At 38.1% G+C, this 24,391-nt stretch overlaps 1 protein-coding gene, 2 long non-coding RNA genes and 1 pseudogene across 4 annotated transcripts in view; 2 read left to right on the top strand and 2 right to left on the bottom strand.

The window, feature by feature from the left end:
* Positions 1–24,391, bottom strand: part of FHIT (fragile histidine triad diadenosine triphosphatase) — a 1,445,250-nt gene that overhangs the window by 1,355,909 nt on the left and 64,950 nt on the right. The window lies entirely within an intron of this gene.
* LOC102151998 overlaps positions 60–24,391 on the top strand; it is a 41,117-nt gene continuing 16,785 nt past the window's right edge. For both annotated transcript variants that reach the window (XR_005374838.1, XR_005374837.1), the window contains exons 1-2: positions 60–216; positions 23,125–23,162. This is a non-coding gene — a long non-coding RNA (uncharacterized LOC102151998). The remainder of the gene's footprint in view (positions 217–23,124; positions 23,163–24,391) is intronic.
* Positions 263–24,371, bottom strand: LOC119877316. The gene is made up of 3 exons (XR_005374843.1): positions 24,074–24,371; positions 6,478–6,651; positions 263–1,198 (listed from the first exon to the last, which is right to left on the bottom strand). It is a non-coding gene; the product is annotated as an uncharacterized LOC119877316 (long non-coding RNA).
* On the top strand, positions 13,293–13,435 carry LOC119864811 (annotated as a pseudogene).

Raw genomic sequence — 24,391 nt, 5'->3', positions numbered from 1 at the left:
CTAAGGATGTAAAAGAACTATAAAGAAAAGCTTTGATCATAATCAAAGGGAGGGGCAAATTCCGTGAGGACAGGAACCATCTGCGTCCTAGTAACCAAGGCATCTCAAGCACCTAGAACAGAGTTGGAGCAGTAGAAAGTGTACAAAGTGCTGGATAAATTAAAGTATGCATGGATTCTCCCAGTATGTGACTGCAATCAAAGTCCAAAGCCTCTGGTAGGTTTCAATGTCTTCTTCCTTATTCATCTAGAAGAATGCCCTACCTTGTTAGCCATCACCACCATTGACAATAATGAAAACATAAGTTCATAACAAAATAATATTTTAAAAATACATAGCATACTAGGTCATTAAAAATAGACTAGGGAGTATTTTACATTGAGACACTAGGGAACATCATTACTTTGAAATGTCACTTTCTGCTTTAATTAGTACGCTCTAATGATAAGTATATGTCATTCTAATCTAATGAAAGTCTTGAATGCTTATGGAATCTGGGTCACAGCCCTCTCTGGGAGGTACACGGATGTACAAAGAACAAACAGAATGCATGTGTTGATGTCAACCAGCTTACTTATCTTTATTAATATAATTGCCAAAGTTTCAAGTTTTAAAAATCTGAGAATAAATCTGTCCACCACACTGAGCACTCCCAGCATAGCAATTTGATCTCCGTTCACATCTCTCAAGACGGCCTAAGCTGTTTTAGTAAGGGCCACGTGAAACTCCCAGATTCTTGGAGGTATTCAGAACAGGACCACCTGCTCAGAGGCATATTTTTAATAAAGACGACAATAGTTCTGCTTCTGCACAGGGAAATTGATAAGGCTGTCTTTGCTTCCTTCCACCTATTAGGGCACTTTACCCAAGTACAGTGTGCTCACTCGTCAAAGCTTCAAAGACCCCAATAATGGACTTATCCTTTTCAAAGATAAGTTTTAGTTGTTGCTCCTTTCATTTAGCAGTTAGAATATAAAAGAACCAAGAGGGATACCACAAATACCTCTGATCTGCTTGTTGTGGCAATGTCAGATAAAGAAATTCTGTAGCCTGGAGAGATATCTGATTCTTTCATTTGAATGTCAATACCAAACACCTCTCCCAGCCATTCCACCAAAAGCCTGAAGAATGTATCTCAGAAACAGAACACAGGAAGCTATCGCGCCTGGATGTGGCTTCAAGTTCCTTTTTACAGCTTCTGGCAAAAAAAAAGGAAGATAGAAAGAAAATCAAAGACTGATGTCCTCTGCTTCATGTTCTCCCGATTCTGTCAAAAATGGAGGTCATTTATAGTTTCATCAATTGAGTGACCCACAGTGGACTCCAGCTTTCTCAGGATTGTAATGGCAATGTCAGTTCTCAAAAACACTCAAGCAAGTTACTAAGCTTTTAACCAGCTCCTTGCAATAGCTTGCTTGGTTACCCAGGGCTTCATTCTGGTGCAAATCTGCAACCCTGTGGAGACGACAGTTCAGCCTGGCCCCACCAGGGTCTCTCATTTACTATTCAGGTTTCATGCAGATCAGCTCATTCACACATCTGCAACGACCAAACCACCTCCAGCAACTCAGCACCCTCACAATTGCAAAGCAATTTCTCGGGGAGGGGCGGGGGGGTGGGGGGGCGGGTGGCGGCGAGTGAAAGCTTTACTAGCTTTTCACAGAAATGGCTCATGTAGATATTATCTTAAAATACCTTCTCTTTAAAAATTTTTTATTTTAAACTGAGAATTACATGCTGTGCTGAAATAGAATGGTGGTGGGTTCTGATTATATCTTTTTTTCCCCATTTCAGTTTCACTCTTAGCATAGAAAATACCAGGTTGCTCTCTTCTGCTCTCCTTTTTCTCCCTGATATTAAAAGTTTAATCTGCTGAGTCAAAAGCAGCTTTAGTATTAAACTTTCATCTTGTATCTGCCCCCTCCCCCAATACCTAAGAACAATGCGATTTTACATCAATTCCCACTATGGATGTGCTCCTGAGAACTGCATGCTAAATAAATCAAGGCAACTGGTGTGTTTGAATGGGACTCCAATCACTGAAGTGGGAAAAAGATACCTGGGTTTCCTAACCAGCTGTGATTACCTTTCCTTCTCTTTTATTTTTAATTTATTTATTTTAAGTGGGTTCCGTGCTCAACATGAAACTCTTGACCCTGAGATCTAGAGTTACAAGCTCTACCAACTGACCCAGCAAGGCCCTCTTCCTTTCGTCCTCCTTTAACGAACGGGCAAGAGATTTTCCAGTCCATCTATGAAATTCTTGTATTATGCTTCAATACCTTATTGGGTGACAATATGAAAAGATCTGCAACCATAAAAAAATGATTCTTATAAAAATGACAATGAGGGAATCCCTGGGTGGTTCAGTGGTTTAGCGCCTGCCTTCAGCCCAGGGCATGATCCTGGAGTCCGGGGATCGAGTTCCACATCGGGCTCCCTGCATGGAGCCTGCTTCTCCCTCTGCCTGTGTTTCTGCCTCTCTCTATGTCTCTCATGAATAAATAAATAAAATCTTTTTTTAAAATGACAATGAAAAATAATGTTTATAACATTTAAATCTCTTTCAAATGAAAAATTATCCCACAAAGTTTCTATAAATTACCTTGTTTTCACTAGGATTTTCTTAAAACATGCCATATCAAAAAGAGTGATCCAAATATACTGGAGTAATTGTTAACATTTAAAATTAGGCTGTTAAAAAATAAGAAATTGTTTAAAAATAATACAATCAGGCTATTGGCCTTTAAAAACCATATTCAGGATGCCTGGGTGGCTCAGCGGTTGAGCATATGCCTTTGGCTCAGGGTGCGATCCCAGGATCCAGGATGGTGTTCCACATCCTGCTCTTTGTGGGGAGCCTACTTCTTCCTCTGCCTGTGTCTCTGCCTCTCCCTCTCTGTCTCTCTGTGTCTCTCATGAATAAGTAAATAAAATATTTTTAAAAAGAAGAGGAAAGAAAGGAAAGGAAAGAAAGAAAGAAAGAGAAGGAAGAATTGATATTTGAGGCATAGCACACGCAAAAAGGCAAAATATTAACTACATCTATTAAAGTGAAATGTCCAGAATAGACAAATCCATAGAGTAGGTTCCCATTTCATATCAATGGAATCATATAGCATGCGGCTTTTGTGACTGGCTTTTCTCACTTAGCATATTTTCAAGGTAAATTCATGTTGTAGCATGTATCAATACTTAATTCTTTTTTAAGATTGAATAACATTCCACTGTATGGATATACCACATTTGTTTCCTTTCATTGTAATTGGACATTTGGATTCTTTCTACTTTTTTTTTTTTTTGGCTATTATGAATAATGTTGTATGAACATTAATGTATAAGGTTTTGTGTAGATATAGGTTTTCAGTTCTCTTGGGTATAACAAGGATTGCAAATGACCTAGGTGTGGAATTGCTGGGTCATTTTATAATTCTATGTTTAACCTTTTGGGAATGATAAACAGTTTTCCAAAGTGGCCATATCACTTTACAATCCTACCAACAACACATGAAAGTTCTAATTTCTCCATATCCTCACCAAAATTTGCCATTGTTAATTTTATGCTAGCTGTTTTGGTGCACATAAAAGTGGTATTTATATTTTTATCTTATTTTTTTTAAGATTTTATTTATTCATGAGAGAGAGAGAGAGAGAGAGAGGCACAGAGACACAGGTAGAGGGAGAAGCGGGCTCATGCAGGGAGCCCAGCATGGGACTCGATCCTGGGTCCCCAGGATCACACCCTGGACTGAAGGCAGTGCTAAACTGCTGAGCCACCCAGGCTGCCCTAAAAGTGGTATTTAATTATGGTTTTGATTTGATTTGCTTTCCTCAATGATGAAAATTGTTGGGGATGTTTTCACGTGCTTATTAACCATTTGTATACCTTCTTCAGAAAATTGTTTCATCAGGTCCTTCGCCCATTTTTCAATTGGACTATTTGTCTTTCTATTCTGGAGCTGTAAGTTTTTACGCATGTATACAAAGTCTCTTGTCAAATATATGATTTTCTTTCATCCATGGGCCATTTTTTCAATTGCTTGATGGTGTCCTCTGACAAAAGTTTTAATTTCAATGAAATCAAATTATTGATTTTGTATTTTGTTATCTGTGCTTTTGGTGTTAGATCTAAGGAACCTAACCTAAGGTCACAAAAATTAACTCTTATTTTATCCTAGGAGCTTTAAATATTAGTTCTTACATTTAGGTCTGTGATGCATTTTGACTAACTGTGAGGTAGAAGTCTAAATTCATTTTTTTTGCATGTGTATATCCAGTTGTCCTGTCAACGCTTGTTGAAAAGACTGTTTCCCCCATTGAACTGTCTTGGCACTCTTGTCAAAAAACAAATTACCATAAACATGAGGGTTTATTTCTGGACTCTCAATTCTATTCTGTTAATTTATTCTTACATTAGTATCACATAAACTTGATTACTACAGTTTTCTAGTAAGTTCTGAAGTCAGGTAATGAGAGTCCTACAACTTTCTTCTTCTTTTTCAAGATTGTTTTGGGTATTCTGGGTCCCTTGCAGTTCTATAGGAATTTTAGGATCAGTTTGTTCACTTCCAAAGAAAAAAAAACACCTGGGACTTGAAAAGGATTATGTTGAGGCTGTGGATTATTTGGAACAAAGTTTTCTGATCCATACATATAGGATATATTTCCATTTATTCATTCTTTAATCCCTTTCAACAATATTTTACAGTTTTTAGTATATCAGTCTTGTACTTCCTTACTTCCTGTGTCATGTTTATTTCTATGCATTTTTTTTTTTGCTACTGTTATAAGTGGGATTGTTTTCATAGTATCATTTGGAGATTTTTCATTGCCAGTGTACAGAAATAAAATTGATTTTTGTATATTGATCTTATATCTTGCCACATTGCTGAACTCGTTTATTAGTTCTAATAGTTTTTTAGTGGATTTGCCAATGCACTTTTAACTTAAACTTTTAAATTATTTTGACCCCCACTATACTTCCAAACATTAGTGTATGCTACTCTTATGCAACAATTATCTTCAATATTGAGCAATTAAATTTTGTCTGCTCCCAGCTCTCATGGCAGCCCCTTCAATTAACCCCTTAGCCTAATGACCACTACACTCTCCATAGGAAAGTGGAAAGAACAACATCAACAAGAAAAATTACTTCTTCCTTAATTCTTTCTATTTCTAGAAGTTAGTAAAACCATTCGGTATAGTAAAAGTAAACATGCTAAGCTACTAAAACTCTTCTGCCTAGCATTACTTTGCTAAAATGAAGTCAAGCAAAACGTAACCAAAAGTGGATTTTGACATTTCATATTTTGTTGAATACTGCTAGGGTGCTGGCAATCACTGTCTCTTACATACAAATTAACAGCCTACCATCTGTCAAGTGTTGGGATAATCACAGGGTTTAGTGCACAATATGGTTATTAGAATATGACCTGACAAAAAGGAAAAGAACACAACCTAATTTGGACTATAAAATCTATGATCTCACTTGCAAATGACAGTTTGACAAGCTATTATTCTGCATTTTGGCTTCTACAGTAAAAGCAGTTTTATGCATACGTAATTCTATTAGTTATACAGGCAACAGCCTGTGGAAGATTGCTTTAAACTATAAAATCAATTTGGTCATACAGTATTTTTTAACTAATTCTTAGACAAATATTTGCACCACGAGTAAGTGGGAATGTAATGATCTGAGCCTTCACATTTCCAAGTAAAGCACCAATCATTTGGCAAAAATGTCTTTGTGATATTGCTGCCAGCGATTCCACAGAATTCTTCAGGGCATATGCAAAGAAAGGGTTGTAGGAACTTATTAATAAAACCATTCACGTGAACATACATCAAAGTCAAAAAGTTGACAGTTTTGAAAAGTGTAATATATGAAACACTTTGGCATAGAATTTACTTCATCCCCAACAGTGACATCTGCTAATGAGCATCATTAATATTGCCTACTTTTATTTATCCTAATGCCTCATGGGTGCTATCTTTATGTACATTCCTCTGTAACACCTTTTGTTTTCATCCAGGGGGAAAAAATCCATACTGACAGCTGCCTCTAATAAAGAAAATAACAAATAACAACAAAATAATTAATAACAAATAATAATTAATTATTAATAACAAACAAATAACAAATAATAAAATAACAAATAAAATAACAAATAATTAATAACAAATAATAACAAAACTCTTCTCTTCTGGTTACAGAGAGAATATAGAGTGCCAAGTTCTTTTTATGGTTGTTTTCTGCCTCTCAAAACAGTGCATAAATGTGTAGTGTTCCTGAAGGTTATTTAAGGGTACACCCATTGTGTCTAAAACACATGCTTAAGAGAGAAATGCATTAATTAAGTCTCAAGGCAAAATGTTCTGTTGAGGTGACAAAACAAAACAGATTTTTTAATATTAGCAATTATATTACCTGGGGAGCTTAAGTGAGATAATAACTATATAATACATTAAGCAACTCACAGTGCAAATTATGTTGCTTTGTTTTAAACTGCACATCTTTCCCATTATTTTCACACTTGTTTCCTTTCACGGTAGAGAAAAATGATGTATTTTTCTGTCATGTTGGCTCAATATAAGGTGAGTCAGGGTGCCAAGGCTCTTCCACAAAGGATCTTGGGATCCAATTTTAATATGCTGAAATATGAATTTTAAGAACAGTGTGTGATGAATTGTAAGGCTGCACAATACCCCCAAATTTCGTAACACCGAGTCCTTCATGGCTATTCTCTGAAGACTAGAAAAAATTGATTAAAATTTGAAGAACTTTAAATATATAAAAACATATAAAATATTATTTACATCCATGAGTTTAGAATGATTCATCTATGGCAGCAACCCTGCTTACAAGTACAATATAAGATCAGTGAACAGAAAAACATAAACAAAAAGATACGGAGAATCAGGGAAATTTATTATTCATTTACAGAAGAGCCAGTGCTTTTTTTCCCTTTAGAAAAGAAAAAATTAAAAAATCTCAGGTTCAGGGCAGCTGGGTGACTCAGTGGTTGAGCATTTGCCTTCAGCTCAAGGCATGATCCCGGGGTCCCAGAATCGGGTTCTGCATCAGGCTCCCCACAGAGAGCCTGCGTCCCCCTCTGCCTATGTCTCTTCCTATGTCTCTCCTGAATAAATAAAATATTTAAAATAATAATAAACAAAATAAAATAATAAAGTAAAATTAATAAAATAGAAAATCCCAGGTTCTTTCTAGCTACCTTTGCTCTTATCACTTAGTATATTTATGAAACTTTTTTTTTTTAATGTGAAGGCTATCTGTCATGGATGTGACTTCATAAATGAACAAAAAGTGCCCTCTGGAAATCCTTTTCTCTCAGAAAGAATTATTCCCAAATTTGGAAGTCCAGTTAAATTCAAGCATTAAATATGTCAAAAAGAGAGAAAGAGGGGAAAAGAGGGATAGAGGGAAGAAAAGGGGCAGTGTGTGGGGGAAATCAATGCCTGGTCAAAAGACAGGAAAAAATTAACCAAATTATTTATGTGATGAGACTATGAATAATTTAATGTCTTTGGACTTTTATTCACTTTTCTAAACAAACACACATCGCTTTTTAATGAAAAAGCAACTTTATATGTATTTTTCTTCTCGGTTAGAGGAATGATTTACATACAATAGAATATGCAAATCTTAAGTCTACAGCTCCTTGACATCTTCATATGTATAAGCTCAAGGATCCTCCACCAAAAACAAGATATAAATTTATTTCCAGAAAGTTCCCTTGTGATCTTTTCCAGGCAATAGCTTTCTATCCTTCCATGTTTCTATCTTCTATCACCATTGATTCATTAAGTCTGGTTCCTGAGTTTTATATAAGTAGAATCACACAGTGTAGACTCTTCTGAAGTTTGTGGCTTCTTTTGTCAACATAATGTTTTTGAGATGCACTCATACTGTTGTATATATCAGTTGTTACCCTTTATTGCTGAGTAGTAACCCATTGTATGACTACACACCACAATTGTTTACTTGTTCACCCACTGAGAGACATTGGATTTTCTCACATCTTGGGCTATTATGATAAGCTGCTATGAACATCCTTGTGCAAGTCTTTTTTGTAGGCATATATACTATTTTCTCTCAGATTAAATCTTACAAAAGAAATATATGACATAAAATTTTTAATTTTAAAGTGAGATCTAGTATTTTTTTATGGCCATTGTATTTTAAACTAAAAGAAAATACTTAAAAATCAGAACTTCACAGTTTCAATCTAAGAGAAAGGGAACGTACAAAACTCAAAGCATAAATTTGTAACAATTTTATGCTCCCAGATGCAGAGTTCAAACCAAGATAAAAGAATTATAAACCTTGCTGGGACCCTAGAAAAATACTTATTGCTCCTCCTCCTGAAACTTCGTTGCTTCCAATGGAAAGATTTCCAAAGGGATGAAATTTGCCATAGGAACATGATTTCAATTTTTAGTTTTAACAATTAAAACTTCTCTCTAGCTGAAAGAATAATGGAGAAAGAAGTATAATTATAAAGTTAAAAGTAAACCTATCAAATAATCAAGAGGCCAATATGTCAGAGCTGAAAGGTCATCACCATTCAGGGAAAAAAGTTAGGGAACTGAGAAACCACTGAAATGGGACCAGTGGATGTGGAGTCATAGATGACATGTCCATGGTATCTAGCCTATGCTAGGGAAAAGAAGGGTTTTCTCTAGGGATGATGACAAATACAATCTTGTCATCATGTTGCTAAGAATCACAGATAGGATGGCTATAAATTATCCTCCAGACTGAAAAACTGAGACTAAAAGGGGTGCTAAAAATAAATATTATTTAATTTTGTAAAAAGATTTTATGATATTTATTTATTTACTTATTTATTTATTTATTTTAGAGACAGAGAGATTGCAAGCAGGGCGAGACACAGAGGGAGAAGGAGAGAAAGAATACCAAGCAAACTCTGCGCTGGTCATAGAGCCCATATGAGGTTCAATCTCACAACCCTGAGATCACGACCTGAGTCAAAACCAAGAGTCAGAGGCCTAACCAAATGAGCCACCCAGGCACCCCAATATTACTTAAATTTTAAAATATTTACTTGCCCATTTACAAGTTGGATTTTATTATAGTGGAAGACATTTAAAAAATAGTCCTATTCCAAAATAGTTTCCAAAAATAAAATTATTTTTATTTAAAATATGGACGTGTGTTTTTGTGTGTTTGCGTGTGTGTGTGTGTGTGTGTGTGTGTGTGTGTGTGTCGTAGGGGAGGAAAAATCCTCCTTTCTTCCTCCACCTTCTTTGGGTGTCTAAGATAGATTGACAAGAGAAAATAAAACTTCAATAAAATATAAACTTCAGTGACTTTTTACATGTTTATGAGAGCCTTTACAAGAGAATAAAGACCCAAAGAAGTTACCAGAGAGGAAACTTTTATCTTTTAGATGAAGAAACAATAAATATGTGAAGAATTGATATGACAAAAGGGTTTGGCCTATAGGTCGTAAATCGTGAAGAAGTAACTAGGAAAATACGGGTTCTGTCTTAACAAGGTTTGTTAATATAGCCTTCTTGGCCCTAAGTTCCCTATAGATAATCATAAGGATCCCTGTACCCATGTTGTACAGAACAGATACCTTTTATAGCAGAGATGATCTACTACTTTCAGGACTAAAGAGGGTCAGAGTATCCCCCTTGCACTGGCAATTTATTAAAGTATCTTTAATTCAAAATAATCAATATGCCAAAGTGACATATTTTGGGGTGATGATCTGAACCCCCGCTATCTGCATATTCAGGATAAATGCTAACCTAGACAAGATGCAGAGGCAACTGATATAAACTGAGACTCTCCCAAGTAAACTAAGACTCCAGTCCTAGCCAAGTGGGTACTCTTTATCTAGTGAGGTGTCACCTCCAACCCTCTCCAATGGACTGAAAAAGGTAACTAAATGGAACCTAAGAAGCTAAGGTCTTTTTGTGCATTCAGTAAATGATTTGTGAAAGTCTTTGGTGTGTTTGCCATTGCCCCAGACATAGGGAATACAATGGTAAATGGTTCAACCATCTCTGGACTTATGGGACCTTCAATTTGCCAGAGAACAAGAGGCAAGGATCAAATTATTAGAAGTGTGCTGTAAAGAGGTAAAATGCAGAGCTCTCTGAAAGCTTTTACATTGGTAGTTCTCATTGGGGTGGATATCGTCCTCTAAGGTGATTTTTTTTGGAATTGTGAGGGGCTATCTCACCAATGGGGAGTGTGACTCTCTGAAGGTCTCCAGGGATGCTAGATGTACAGGATAGGCCCACACAATGAAAAATGGTTTCCTGTGCCTCATGACTTTCACATGTCCCACCAGACATTCACACAGGTAGAAGAAAAACAATTTATGGTTATCTGCTTTATATATTTTTTGCACGTTTTTAATTTTCATTGAATTTTTCAGGCATGAAACTGACATGCATACCAAAGGAAGACTGTACTTTTTTGTTCAGCCCTTTACCAATTGTTCACTATTTCAGAAAAATCACAACATTGACAGCAGCAGGGCTTATGAGACTCAGTCTACCAATATAAAACACAATGGCATTAGTCTGCATTGGTATCTGTCCCATGCAAATATGTAAGAGAAAAATAGGCTAAGCAGCAAATAGTATTAAGTTGGCCATGACCCATGACACCTGGGGATATTCCAAAATGTATTCATTGAGAGCATCTTTAAATATTTCATTTTATTGGCATAATATATACCTTTTAAAAATTCTGCAGCACGGTGATAAAAAAAATCTGTATTGTAAAAATTACTGATTAAAATTATTTACTTACTTTGGATTTGCCTCTTGTTTCTCCGTCTTACACTGAAACTGTCCCTAGAGGTCTCCCACACAACTTCTTTATGACTTTTTATATTACTGTTTCTTTTTCCAATCCATTTCCTATTCCCTGTTGCCTACTGACAGGCTTTTTAAGAACTAGAGACCAAATATATGCCACAAGCTGAGGAAGGATTTCAATATTAGAGGTATTCTTGTGATTCTTCGATACTCCTTGGTCTCTCATCATAACAGAATTATTTTGCAACTTGCCGTACAAATAAGTCCAACTAATTTCCAGGAAGGCCAGACTTGCTTATGGTCTCTACCTCAAAGCTGTGTAATTAATCTCAGCATGTGAGCCCTACTTCAACTACATTTATTTCCCTCTTTTTCTCATCACATGTCATTCTTTCTCCCAAAACTAGTTTTTATTCTAGTGTTCCCATACCTCTCTTCTTCCATTTCTGCACTTCTTCCACAGAATAGCTTCTAAATCTTCTCTTAGATCCAATTTTATTCAGATCAAGTAGATAAAGCAATCAACTGATTCACTGTCTTCAAGTGGAGCTGTGCTTTGCCATTTACACCAAAATATTTTGTTTATTGTAACTCACTTCCCTTTTCTCTTTCCTTTACCTTACTAGTTAAAGCATTATACCAATTTTTAAAAGTATGTGGGGAGTGGGTATAGGCAATATTATCAAATGTATTTCATTCTATGATATAAAGAGAACATAAACTGTTTTTTTTTATAAAAGGAAGGCACTCATCTGATGAGATTAAATAGTTGAGTGGTAGTTGCTTAAGCTAAAACTCAGAAGATAAGGAAGAATTAGCTAAGTAGAGAAGGGATCGGGCAAGATAGGAAGAGAGGCCAAACTCTCAAAACCAGAATCCTCCTCTTGTAAAAAACACTGAAAGAATAGACAGTTTTTTACTTGAGCTCAGAGAAATCTGCTGCTAAAAGGTGGTGAGTGAACCAATTAAGGCACAGAGTTTTGTTGAGTAAAGGGCTAACTTTTCCATTTTAATAAGCTCAAGTGTTTTAAGATGTGTATTAGAAGAATACTAGTTTCCACATAGTGTCATGAGACAAAGTTTCCTTTTAAAATAAATTTAAGAAAAAAATAAGTAAACTTTTCTCTTTTAGTAAGTATCAGTACAGGTAGGGGTACCTGAGTGGCTCAGTAGGTTAGCATCTGACTCTTGATTTTCACTCAGGTCATGATCTCAGGATCCTGTAGGACTGAGTACCACATGGGGCTCCCCGCTCAACACGGAGTCTGCTGAAGATTCTCTTTCTCCGTCTCCCCATCCCTCCCCCCACTCTTTCTCCCTCTTTTCTCTCTCTCTCTCAAAAAAAAAAAAAAAATCTTAAAAAAATGATTTTCACCTAAGTTTCCAATATATATGTATTAGTACAGGGAGAACAAGAATATGGTAAATATATGGCTCCTATTGAATAACTGAATTTGGGGATGCTCTGAGTCATAGCATGGAGGTTGGCAGTGGAGGAGAAGCTCTGAGATGAGATGGATGAAGGAAGTAAGTGCCAGGTCAGGCAAAGTTCTGTAAACTGCTGTAATGTTTCAGGACTCTATCTTAGAAGCAACAGAAGGCCATTAAAGGATTTTAAACAGAAGAATGACAAGATTGTATCTGTGCTTTCATAAGATCAGTATGGCATCAATATAGGATCGGAAATAGGTAGGCCAGTTAGACAGCTGTTCCAATGGTCTAAATAAGAGACAGTGGTGGCCTAAAGTCAGGTGACAGTAACAGAGATGAGGGGAATTTGAGATATATATCCTGGAATCTAAAATGTCGTAAATTGAAATATGCCACTGGCTTTTCAGAGAACATGAAGAAATATAATACTAAAGGAACATATCAATTTTAAGATGTCATTATTCAAGACACAATAAACTATGGAAAATCTATGCTTCTTAGAATGGAGGAAGTATAATTTTTAGAGGGTAGAAAATAGGGTGTGGAGACTAATCATATGACTGATGATAATGGTCAACCAGTTGGAAAAAGTTGAAATTGCTAAGTTCTCCAGTCCTCAAAATTCTAAACAAACTGACTTCACTCCTTGGCTTTGTGGCTTTGATATGACAGATAATTTCAGTGATGCATATGGAATCTAAAATTCAGAAGATCACTGGAGAAATAAAAAGCAGAAATCCCTTCTCATGTAAAGATATACTTGAGAAAGGAATGTTTTCCTGGCCTGCTGGCCCTCTAATATCAGATACCTAAAACTTGTAAGTTAAAATTTGCTTCCAGGAAACAATGTTCACAGCACTCTGAAAGTCAAGGCCTAGTTGTGGCTATTATTATGACAATGATGATTTACAGCCAGTGCCCCTGGCCTAGGCCTCAAGGTTTGTTTACAATTTACAGTAAGAGGAGCCCAGCCTTAAATTATTGTTAACAAATCCTTGAAGTTAAAAAAAAAAGTTATGTAAATACATACATATCATCATATCTTTGCACAGTGCCAGTATCATAGCCAATGAGGTTTATCTGAGGCACAATTATTGCTAATTGAAAATACATAGTAATATCATCTTTTAAATTCATTGCTTAGAAAACAAGAGGAAGAAACATTTACAACTATATACGTCTCCTCTGATCGAAGTTTAAGTTCTCAAAAAAATATGGGATGCCTGGGTGGCTCAGTGGTTTAGCACCTGCCTTCAGCCCGGGGCATGATTCTGGAGTCCTGGGATGGAGTCCCAAATCAGGCTCCCTACATGGAGCCTGCTTCTCCCTCTGCCTGTGTCTCTGCCTCTCTCTCTCTCTGGCTCTCTCTCTCTCTCCTGTCTCTCATGAATAAATAAAATTTTTTAAAAAAATTATATACATATATATATCCTTTGACTCTGCTCCCATCATTAGGAAATTTCAATTACTCTATTCCTTTTGTGACTGCTTATCATTTAAAAAACCCCAAATCAGCTGACATTTAAAAAATTAAATAGGGCACATTTTCTGGGGGGGTGGTCCCTGTACTCCCACGGGTCAGTCTAGCCAAGCACATCTGATTATTCACGAAGCCATTTCTCACTGGGCCCAAGGAAACCTCCCAGAATGATAGGACCATTTACACCAAATGAACCCAACATATTACCAGAGTAACAATTGCCGTTACGGAGTAGACTACAGCTGCCAGGAGCAGTACCAGGGAAAATCCTTGGATGACAGACACCATGACAAAAGAGAAGGAAGAACCTTCAGAATCAGAAGGGAGGAGGAAACTCCTCATACAACAATCTTAAAAATATATAAGGAGGAAATCATATTTAAAGCAAACCTTTAAAAAAGCAGGGAAATTTTGTTATTTTTTTCCCCTCTGCCAGCAGTAGCCTTCTGGTATTAGCGCTGCAATGCATTTGCTTCTCCGTAATATTCTCAACACTAACAAGATCAGAGGAAATGATTTATTCCACCCCCTCTCCTGCTACTTCTGAACGGCAACGGGTGTCCTTGGGGACACAGGATTTCTGAATTGCTTTCGGCCATCTGATATTGCAGCTCTGCAGCCTTCCCTAGAATGAGCCAGAAAAATCAAAATAATTACATTAATGTTGGGAATCAAAGTTTATTGACTCTCCCTTGAGGTGGAAAACCAAAAAAGCTGGTTACAAAAGTTGCCAGCTTATTTAATGATACCACTGCCTCCTCCCCTGTCTTGTCAAAACAGCTTTTGAAAGCATTTTCAAATAAAGCCACCTTTGGTGTGCTCCAATTCAATAGCTTATCTATTCTCTTTTAAATAAAAGCTAGCGCCCATCATCTCGCCTTCCACTCCAGATCTCAAAGGGAAGACCCGACAGGGACAGGCCCTCTTCCTCTGCCAAGCCACTGCCAAAGGCAATTCTCCAGGGCAAAATCCCTGTCATCATGTCTGCTCCCCTCAGGAAGGTTCTGCCTCATTGAATATTCTTCTAAGCCAATGAGAGAATCAAGTGCACACCTCCCTAAGGTAGCAAACTGCATTTATCATAGCACTGATGGCTGCTGATGAAACTGGCAGCAGCTGGTTTCTCTCACCTTCCAACAATTCTTTGCAACATCCAAGTGAGGGAGGGATCTCATAAACACACCCATTTCAGAGATGAGCCCACGGACACAAAGACAAGGTGTTTTGCTGATATGTGTACCATTCACAGGATGGAGTAAAGGCCCTGCCTGGCAAATAACAGGCTTAATATAAAAGATTTCTTGAATTGACCAAATTAAACTGAAGTAGGTACTCAATTACTTGCTTTTTTAATTAAAATGAACCAAACTGAACTGAACCAAGCAAAATGTAACTCCCTTTATGCCTCGTCAACACTTCTTTTTCTTCTTTTTGTTTCTGTGGTTTGGTTCTTGGTCTAGGTTTGGTGAGGATTTTTTTTTACCTTTTTTTTTTTTTTTCAGATTTTTTTATTTGATTATTTGACAGAGAGAGAGAGAGAGAGAGAGAGAGAGCCAGTGAGCACAAGCAGGGAGAGGGGTAGAGAGAGAGAGAGAAGCAGGCTTCCTGTTGAGCAGGGAGCCCTACATGGGAATCAATCTCAGGATCCCAGGATCATGGCCTGAGCCAAGGCAAACGCTAAACCACTTAACCTACTGAACCAGGTCGGCACCCCTTTCTTTACCTTTTTTAATGAAAATTCCCAAATGCAATGAAAGATAAGTATAATGAATTTCCAAGTTTCCATCCACCCAGGGCCAACAAGGATCAAGATTTTCCCATATTTGATGTCATGTCATTTCACCCCTAATTTCTTCAAGCGTTATGCTGTGTAGAAAGAACACACTAGGCCTGAGGCTGCTATCCTTAGAAAGTCCGGATGCAAAGTTGACTCTTGACTGGTATCTGGAAACTTGGATTTCAGGAGGGTTCTTATGACCCTCAGAACTGAGAAAGATGGTTCATTATGCCTAACCTGTTTGTACAAACAATACAGTTTATCCCAAACACCTGCTTTCCTTTTGGGAGGCTTTAGTGTTGGTACATATTAGGCGAGCCACTTACATGACCAGCCCCTAATAAAAACCTTGGGCACCGAAGCTCTAGTGAGCTTCCCCATTAGACAACATGGCCCATGTATTGTCACAATTAGGAGAATCCCTGAGTAACTCCACTGAGAGTAGACACTCAGAACCTTGTTCCTAGTATCCTCTGGACTTCACTGCATATGCTTTTCCCTTTACTGAGTTTGCTTATCTTTCTGCTCTAATAAATCATAGCCATGAGTATGACTATATACTAAGTCCTGTGACTTAGTCCTGTTCAGCAAATCACTGAACCTGGGGGTGATCTTGGGACCCTGACCCTTTGCCTACCAACCAACTTAACCCTCCCTTCTTCACAGAAACAGCACTGACCCTGGAGAGATACCAAACTGGGAGAGAACCCTGTCCCGCTTTCATAGCACACTGAACTTCTCCTTCATAGCATTTATCAAAACTGTCCCTAAATAATGTTGAGATTAGGGGTGCCTGGGTGGCTCAGTCAGTTAAGCGGCCAGCTCTCAATTTGGGCATAAGTCACGATCTCATGAGATCAAACCCCACATCCAGTTCTGCACTCAGCAGAAGTCTTCTTGAGGATTCTCTCTCCCTCTGCCCCTCCCCCTGCTCGCTCACTCTCTCAAATAAATAAATCTCTTTAAAAAAAGTAATATTGAGACTATTTACTCATGGTCAATCTAAGTACCACCCAAGTACCTAAGCTTCTATTAGTCAGGAACCCTGTTTGGCTTGCCATGTATCCTTAGCAATGAGTACAGACAGAATTTTAAAAATCCAAGGGAATACAATACCTTCCCTCCAAGTACAGTATAAGAGGTACAGTTTCTATGATTTCCTCTGCATTTTACGAATTCATTCACTGAATATCACAAGCTTACTGTGTAATACTTACCATGTCCCAGTTCAGGTTAATATCTACTTCATTATCATCATTTTATACTTAGCAAGATCATACCAATGTTTTATCTTTTAGGTGAGGAGGCACAAATCTGCTCCCATCTAGGTAATGGTGACTAATACACCTATTTGCAACACATTGTAGGACTCTCTTTTCCACCTCAGAATCCTTTAGACTTTCTCATTCAAATGAAGACTCTTGGGATGATTTTTAGATGTCCACTAAAGTTTGAGAACCACTGCTCTGGGTCACTCTTAAAAGCAGAAGGGCATCTAAAAGTAAAAAACCCACATGGATATGACTCTTCAGCTGAATTTTTTAAAAGATGAATGTATCACAGGCTAAAATACAGAATAGATTATGCTAAGCACCTTCCACTATTAAAACACCACGACAACTGATAGAATAAACATATAACTTCCTTTAAAGGAAAGAAGGGAGCTGCCCAACTATTAAAGAAGGGACACATCTAATACATATACAGACAATTGTGTGCATTTAACTTGTGTGCTGAAACAGATCAAGTAGACTTTTTTCATAATGGATGAAAATAAAATGCGATAGAATACACTAGGATGGAAATTAGCAAGATTTTTAAAAATTGTTAAGTTTGAGTAATCCTGTACCCTATCTCATCAGGAACAACAAAAGGCCAACGGGAACACACTGATAGTTCAATTTGTGTTACAACTTCCTATAGCAAAGGAGGACTCTTAGAGGGGCACCTGGGTGAGCTCCGTCATTTAAGCCTTGGACTCCTGGTTTCAGCTCAGGTCATGATCTCGGGGTTATGAGATCAAGCCCCGTGTGGGGCTCTGTGCTGAGCATGGGGTCAACTTGAGATTTTTTTTCCCCCTTCCTCTGCCTCTACCGCTGCTCCTCCCCCCACTTGCACTCTCTCTCTCTCTCTCTCTCTCTCTCTCTCTCAAATAATAAAATCTTTTTTTTTGTTTTAAAGGAGGAACCTTGGGGGCAACTCCCAAAAAGGGGAATTATCAGAGCCTTCTTCTGGGGGGTTGTGGGATCAAAGGACACTGGAGTTGTTCTAGAAGCAGGGACCACTCAGAGCAAGGCACTGATGGTCAGAAGAGAAGGAGTCATTTTGTTTAGTCCCTTATGGGGTCACAGAATGACTCTGTTTAAGTCTTATTCTGAGTATTGTTTATGTTCCTGTTGCCAGCAAGGCTATGTTTTACTTTCTCTCACATATACTAGGAAATGTGTATAAAAACTTTCATAGTGGCACCATTCATAGCAGGAGGAAAGGAAAAGGAAAAGAAACAAACCAAACAGCCATTGATGGAAGTATACGTAAAACTTAAAATTAGAAAAAAAAAAAAAAAAAAGAACAAGGAATGATGATCATGAGGTTAGGAGTTACCTCTTAGGAGGCAGAGATGCAATAAAAAAGGCACACATTTGGACGTGAATTATTGGTGCTGTTTCCTTTTTAGGTTTATGACTATTTGTTATGTTGTGAAATAAGTAAATCAGAATGGGGTTAATGCCTGAGTCAAGGATGACGTTGTGCCATGAACTGAGGACTATATAATTAATCTATCTCTGTGACCTGAGGTCCAAGCTGTTTTCAAACAAAAAATAACAGTAAGTACTGTCACCTACATTTCCTTCTCAGGTGTACATTCTCCACATAGCATTTTTAGCCACGGCACAGTAAACATCAGTTGCATTTATACAACAGCCACAATAAACATGACTTTTTATTAAATGTAAATGTCACCACAAAGCAGAATCAACTATTAACTTTATGCAACCTCTCATCAATGAAACTATCAATGTGCCAAGCAAGTCACAGGATTCATTATCTATGCACATCTTTCAGAGGGCTTCCTAAAACACAGCTAATTTCCATAATTGGTAACCAAATAAAACCATCGGCAGCCAGAAGAACACCAGTCTTTTCAGGAAACTGTATGTTACATGGAAATGTCTAATTAAATGTATAGTGGGACATTCACACATGCATTTCATCTTTTGCTCTTTCATAAACGCTGTACTTGCTTCTCTATGTCACAAATATGATATCATCCAGGACATGAAGGCTGGAACACTTCACATGGCCCCCAGATGTTCACTCCTTCTACATTTTCCATAACATTTACTGCTTTAGAAATGTCCATATATTCCATGACAGTTGATTTTTTTTTAAGATTTAATTTATTTATTCATAGAGACACAGAGATAGAGAGAGAGGCAGAGACACAGGCGGAGGGAGAAGCAGGCTCCATGCAGAGAGCCTGACGTGGGACTCGATCCAGGGTCTCCAGGATCACTCCCTGGGCTGCAGGCGGCGCTAAACCGCTGCGCCACTGAGGCTGCCCCATGACAGTTGATTTTAAGGACATTTTTACAAAATAGCAACACCAGGTCTAAGTTCACTATGGCGGTAGGGTCTAACAGAACTGAAGGAACGAAAGCCTTTTAGCAAATGAGAACACGCAAATGACCCTTATTTTTAAAAAGCTCTATAAACTATGTCAGAGAGGGGAATCACATTGCCAGACATCATAAAACAACATACAATTAAACTCTAGCAGTCCATTAGATGACCCTTCTAAGCAGTTCTGAGGAGTAGATGGCTTAAAAGAAGTAGGCTGGGGAGCGCCTGGGTGGCCCTGTCGGTTAAGCATCCGACTCTTGATCTCAGCTCAGGTCTTGATCTAAGGGTTGTGAGTTCAAGCCCCACATTGGGCTCCATACCCCATGCTGCATTTCACATCCAGTGTGGAGCCTACTTAAACAAAACAAAACAAAGAAGTAAGCTGGGAAAAGTCTCATGATTTGCACATTGATTCAGTATTGCTGGTAGTTTTTTAGACCTAAGTGTAATTGCCCAATACTATTATCACTACAGAGAGGGAAAAAAACGGGGTCATTTTAATAAATATCTGATTTCTCTCTGGCTTTGGTCCAGCCCCCAGTTGCACTTTCTCTTACTAATATTGCAAAAATAATTGTGTCTCTCCCGATGCAATCTGAGGTGATGCTATTGGAGATATGTAGGACTAATGTCTTCACAAAATGTTTGATCTGTTGAGAGAAACACTAAGGAAATTAGCCTGCCTCATTGTTGAAAACGGGTGGGATATGTTAGGCTCGTGTTTGATGAGAACTATACAAAGGCAAATTATGAAAAAGCTCCCCTTCCTTCAGAGACAAAGTCTCACCCTAGGCTTGAACAGCCTTTCAACTCCATCCACATCCCCAGATGGGCACCTTTTATTCAGGGTATTATATAGGCCACCGGAAGTGTGGTCTAGGTGTATCTGCCATGTTTCTTCCTTACTCGCTTGGTATTTTCCCTTCCCCCCCCCCCCCCCCCCCCCCGTTAAAATAATCCTATCAGATAAAGAGTTCCTGAGATGTAAGGAGCATGGATGGCTTTCAGTGGATTCATCAACTCCCTGAAATTAAGTGCAAAATGAGATGCCTGTGGGCACATGCCCACCTTTGTGAGGAGAAGTTCCCAAGAACTCTGGTGCCAGTTAAAATGACTGTGTCTTGAGTTTCTGACATCAGGAAATGAGGGAAGGAATAAGATGAAGAATACACACCATCTGCCATCAGTGCTGCATATTTTCTTCCCAAATCACATTCAACAGTTTACTCCAATCACCAGGCTTTTCATCCCTATAAGCACTATTTAGACGTTAAATGTGCTAATGACTCACCTGGATAACTGGAGAAAACTGCATGTTCCTGCCCCTACCCCCACCCCACCACATCCCAGTCCTGAGGTTCAGACTTCTAAGGTCCGGGATAGAGCCCAGGAATCTGAATGTTTCCAAGTGCCTCATGTGATTCTGGGGCAGATGGCTGCAAAATCAAGCTTTGAGAAACATGCCACGATCCACCATCAGGCAGGAATCATGCCCATGGATTCATCTACTCACAGGAAAAAAAGAACAGTATTTGTTTCTTTGTAAAGATCGGACTTTGGAAATCTTAACTTCAATTATTCTGTGAGCCACAGGAAATTAGAAAAAACCTTTTTTGTCTGATTTGATTTTTTAGCAATTGCTATTACTTGACAGTCCCTGCAGTATGTTAACATGGTTATTATTGATGACTCTTATTACCTTTTCCTATGCAGTAAAACACAGGAATGTACACTGGAAGAGATGAGTATTATTCTAAAACAATCCAGGAAAGAAAGTTAATGGCAGTCATGTCTGCTCATTATTTGTGCAGAATGACTGCCATGAGGAACAGTGAAACCCCTTTTTAAAAGTTACATTGTGGCTTTAAATTGGGTTAACTCAGTGTGTGTAGCCATGAAACAAGTGGCTATAGAGATGTAAAGGATAGGACACTTTTCTCCATTCCTCTTTTGCCTTTTATTTTCCCTATGGTCTTTAATGCTTTTCTCTTTGGAATGGATGAAGTTATAAAGTTGCCTTACATAAAAGCTTTGCTTGAAAGATTGGTAATCGTGCACTTTGCTACTGAATTGTCCAGTCTATTCAATCTTAAAAAAGGCTCTTCTCTTTTGTTCAGCCAGGATTATCTCCTTTGCAGAGTATAACAGAAATATCTGTGTATAAAATTGAGAAATTGTTCATAAATATTATGGAAGGCTTTTTGAGCTGTTTACTCTTAGAGGTCTGACTTAGCAAACAGTAAGAATGCTTTCCTGGGTTGAGGACATTTTTACTTTTTTCTTTTAACTAAATCACCCATAATTCAAAAAAAAAAAAAAAGATACACATTTCACAGCATTTTCACCCATGATTACAGCAGAAGGAAACAAATTGCTATTTTTAAGAGGCAGTTTTAATATCTCTAACTACATTTGGGGGAAAAAAAAAATATATATATATATATATAATCAGCAGCGCTATCTCTGGTAGATAACTTATCTTACCATTTTTTATTTAAAATCTTTGTGCTGGGATCCCTGGGTGGCGCAGCGGTTTGGCGCCTGCCTTTGGCCCAGGGCACAATCCTGGAGACCCGGGATTGAATCCCACATCGGGCACCTGGTGCATGGAGCCTGCTTCTCTCTCTGCCTGTGTCTCTGCCTCTCTCTCTCTCTGTCTGTGACTATAATAAATAAATAAATAATAAATAAAAATAAAAAATAAAAAAATAATAAAATCTTTGTGCTGAACCAGCCAATGAAATGGATTATCCACTGATTTTGTTTCTAAAAGAAACAAAACTAGAGACAGCATGCATCACTGAAAAGTCAGACATATTAACACTAATTCAAAAGAAAAAAAAAAAAAGACCTCTCTAGCTAGAGGTTAACAACACAACTCGATCAAAACCAGTGACATTTTTTATCAAACATTTATAAAACTGCTGTTTTGAACTCTGACCTGCTACAAATTGAATTAAAAGGTGCTGTTCTAATTCTGTCTCCTGGTACACAACGGCATTGCTATAGAAAACAACAGACCCTGTTCTGCACACACCCAGTTTACAAGGTTAAAGGGAGAGTGATTCTTTCATTCTCTCAAACAACAAGGAAGTTTTTAACACATGGCTTCTGAGTGTGGCTGCCAATTAAGGAATTGTAGTACCTGCCAATGCTGGTTTAATATTTCAACAGAGTAAATCATCAATTTCAATTCACTAGCACCAGTCATCCTGTCAATTGACCAAATGATTATCCCTCTCCTAGTGAAGAGTACACCTGCCACAACTGAAGGAATTTTTTCTTTGTTGCAAACCCTCTGGAGGCTGTGCCAGACCTCAACTTGGCAAAACTTGTTTGGTTTTCAGGCTCACTGGGAAGGTGTCTCCCTTTGTTCTCAGAGGGGCTCCTGAATGAAGGTCAAATTCTACTGTCTCTTTCTGATTGCCACTCTCAAAGATTTTTTTTTTCTTGCTTTCTGCCATGAGAAGGAAGAAACTGTGCACAGGACATCTGTTAGGCTTGTGTTTAAAGAAATTTAACAAGGAATAACCAGCTGGACAATCTCCTCATTGTGGTGGGTCATATTCAAGGTGGAGTATAAATGGTCTGGCAGTAAATTCTACCCATACTTTTTGGGGAGTGTACAACAATTAAGCCATTGGCCTCTTGAGATCAAATTGAACTAGCTCTAAACCATAAATATATATTCATGATTAAAATACCTGTAGGAAAAGATATTGTTCTTTAATGGATATCTATGCATTGTCTAGATCATAAAGGGCACCTCCTCCCAGTTATCAGGTTTTCACGTTCTGATTCTGAGAGCTATTTCACAACTCAGTAAATTAAAGATAATGGATAATAATGCAAGAGAATTCTTGTCTACAAACACGCAAATGCTGTTCCATCCATGGTAGCTTTAATTGACCCTACCCCCACCCCAGAAACCACTTTTGCCTCCATTTGCAGTATTCCTGATCTATAAACGTGTTCTTTCGATTCTCTTTAGACTTGTTATGAAGATCTGGCTGGTTCTCTCATCATGAGGTGAGTATCATCTTTAATACGTGTTCATTTTACATCACTAGGAAAGTCATGAATTTTCCTTTTTTGAGAATAATCCTTTAATACACACATAAATCTTGGACTCAGGATATCCAGTTTAGAGTCCTTTGCTATTTGACTATGCCATGCTCCTTCTCACAGCCTCTGCACATGCCATTTCTCTGCCTGGAATGTTCTTCCCCACTCCCCGCTCTAGCTTCTGGACCTACTTTCTTCCTTCAGATTTTGACTCAACCATTATTTCCATAAGCAAGCTTCCTCTGACCATCCCTCCTCTCCATAGACTGGCTCAAATCTCCCTTTGATTTATATGCTTTCATTACACCACATACCTCTCCTTTGTTGCAATTTACACCATTGAAGCTTACTGATCTGATTTTTCTTTTTTGAAAGATTTATGTATTTATTTGAGAAAGAGAGAGCACTAGTAGGGGGAGGTGTAGAGGGAGACAGAATTTCCAGCAGACTCCCCGATGAGTGCAGAGCCCCATGTGGGGCTAGATCTCTCAATCCTGAGATCTTGACCAGAGCTCAAATCAAGAGACACACTCTTAACTAAGCTATCCAGGCACCCCTTGATCTGATTTACCTGATATCTGTTCTCTTACTAAAATAAATGTTCCCAGTGGCAGGAACCATATCTGCTTTTACACATCATTCTACCCCCAGCTCCAACCAGGTACCTGGCACACAGAGGGTTCAAATGTATGCAGCCTTAATATTTGCTGCATATATCAATGAAGCAATAGATCCAGGATTGGTGAATGGACAGGGTTATGAAGACTCCTGCTACAAATCAGAAGACTTTGAGACCAAACCAGACTCAAGCGAAGGAAAAAGAGACACCATACTTTGATGCAAGTGCCAATAATTTTGGAAGATCATGGAGATACCTGTTAGAGGGTCCAACGGCACTCCCTCAGCCTTTATACGGGACCTAGATCAATATAGAATCTTTCTGAAATTCTTCTCCCCTCCTCCAAAGGATTCTAAAATCCAAGAGAAGCTAGGTTTTCCTGGGCATTCTGAACCAGAACAAAGGCAAAGCATGTAACGAAAACAGCTTGAGTTCTTTATGGAACAAGAACAGCATGGTATAGAGGAATGCTTCTCAATGTACTCCCTATGCTGGCAGTATCACTGAGAAATTCTAAGGCCTCACCTCAAACGTACAAAGTCAGAAATTCTGGAAGAGAAGCCAGCCATCTGGG

Source organism: Canis lupus, chromosome 20 (assembly GCF_011100685.1).
Source record: "Canis lupus familiaris isolate Mischka breed German Shepherd chromosome 20, alternate assembly UU_Cfam_GSD_1.0, whole genome shotgun sequence".
NCBI lineage: Eukaryota > Metazoa > Chordata > Mammalia > Carnivora > Canidae > Canis > Canis lupus.
The sequence above is the reverse complement of the archived record's forward strand: the minus strand, read 5'-3'. Positions and strand labels throughout refer to the sequence as shown.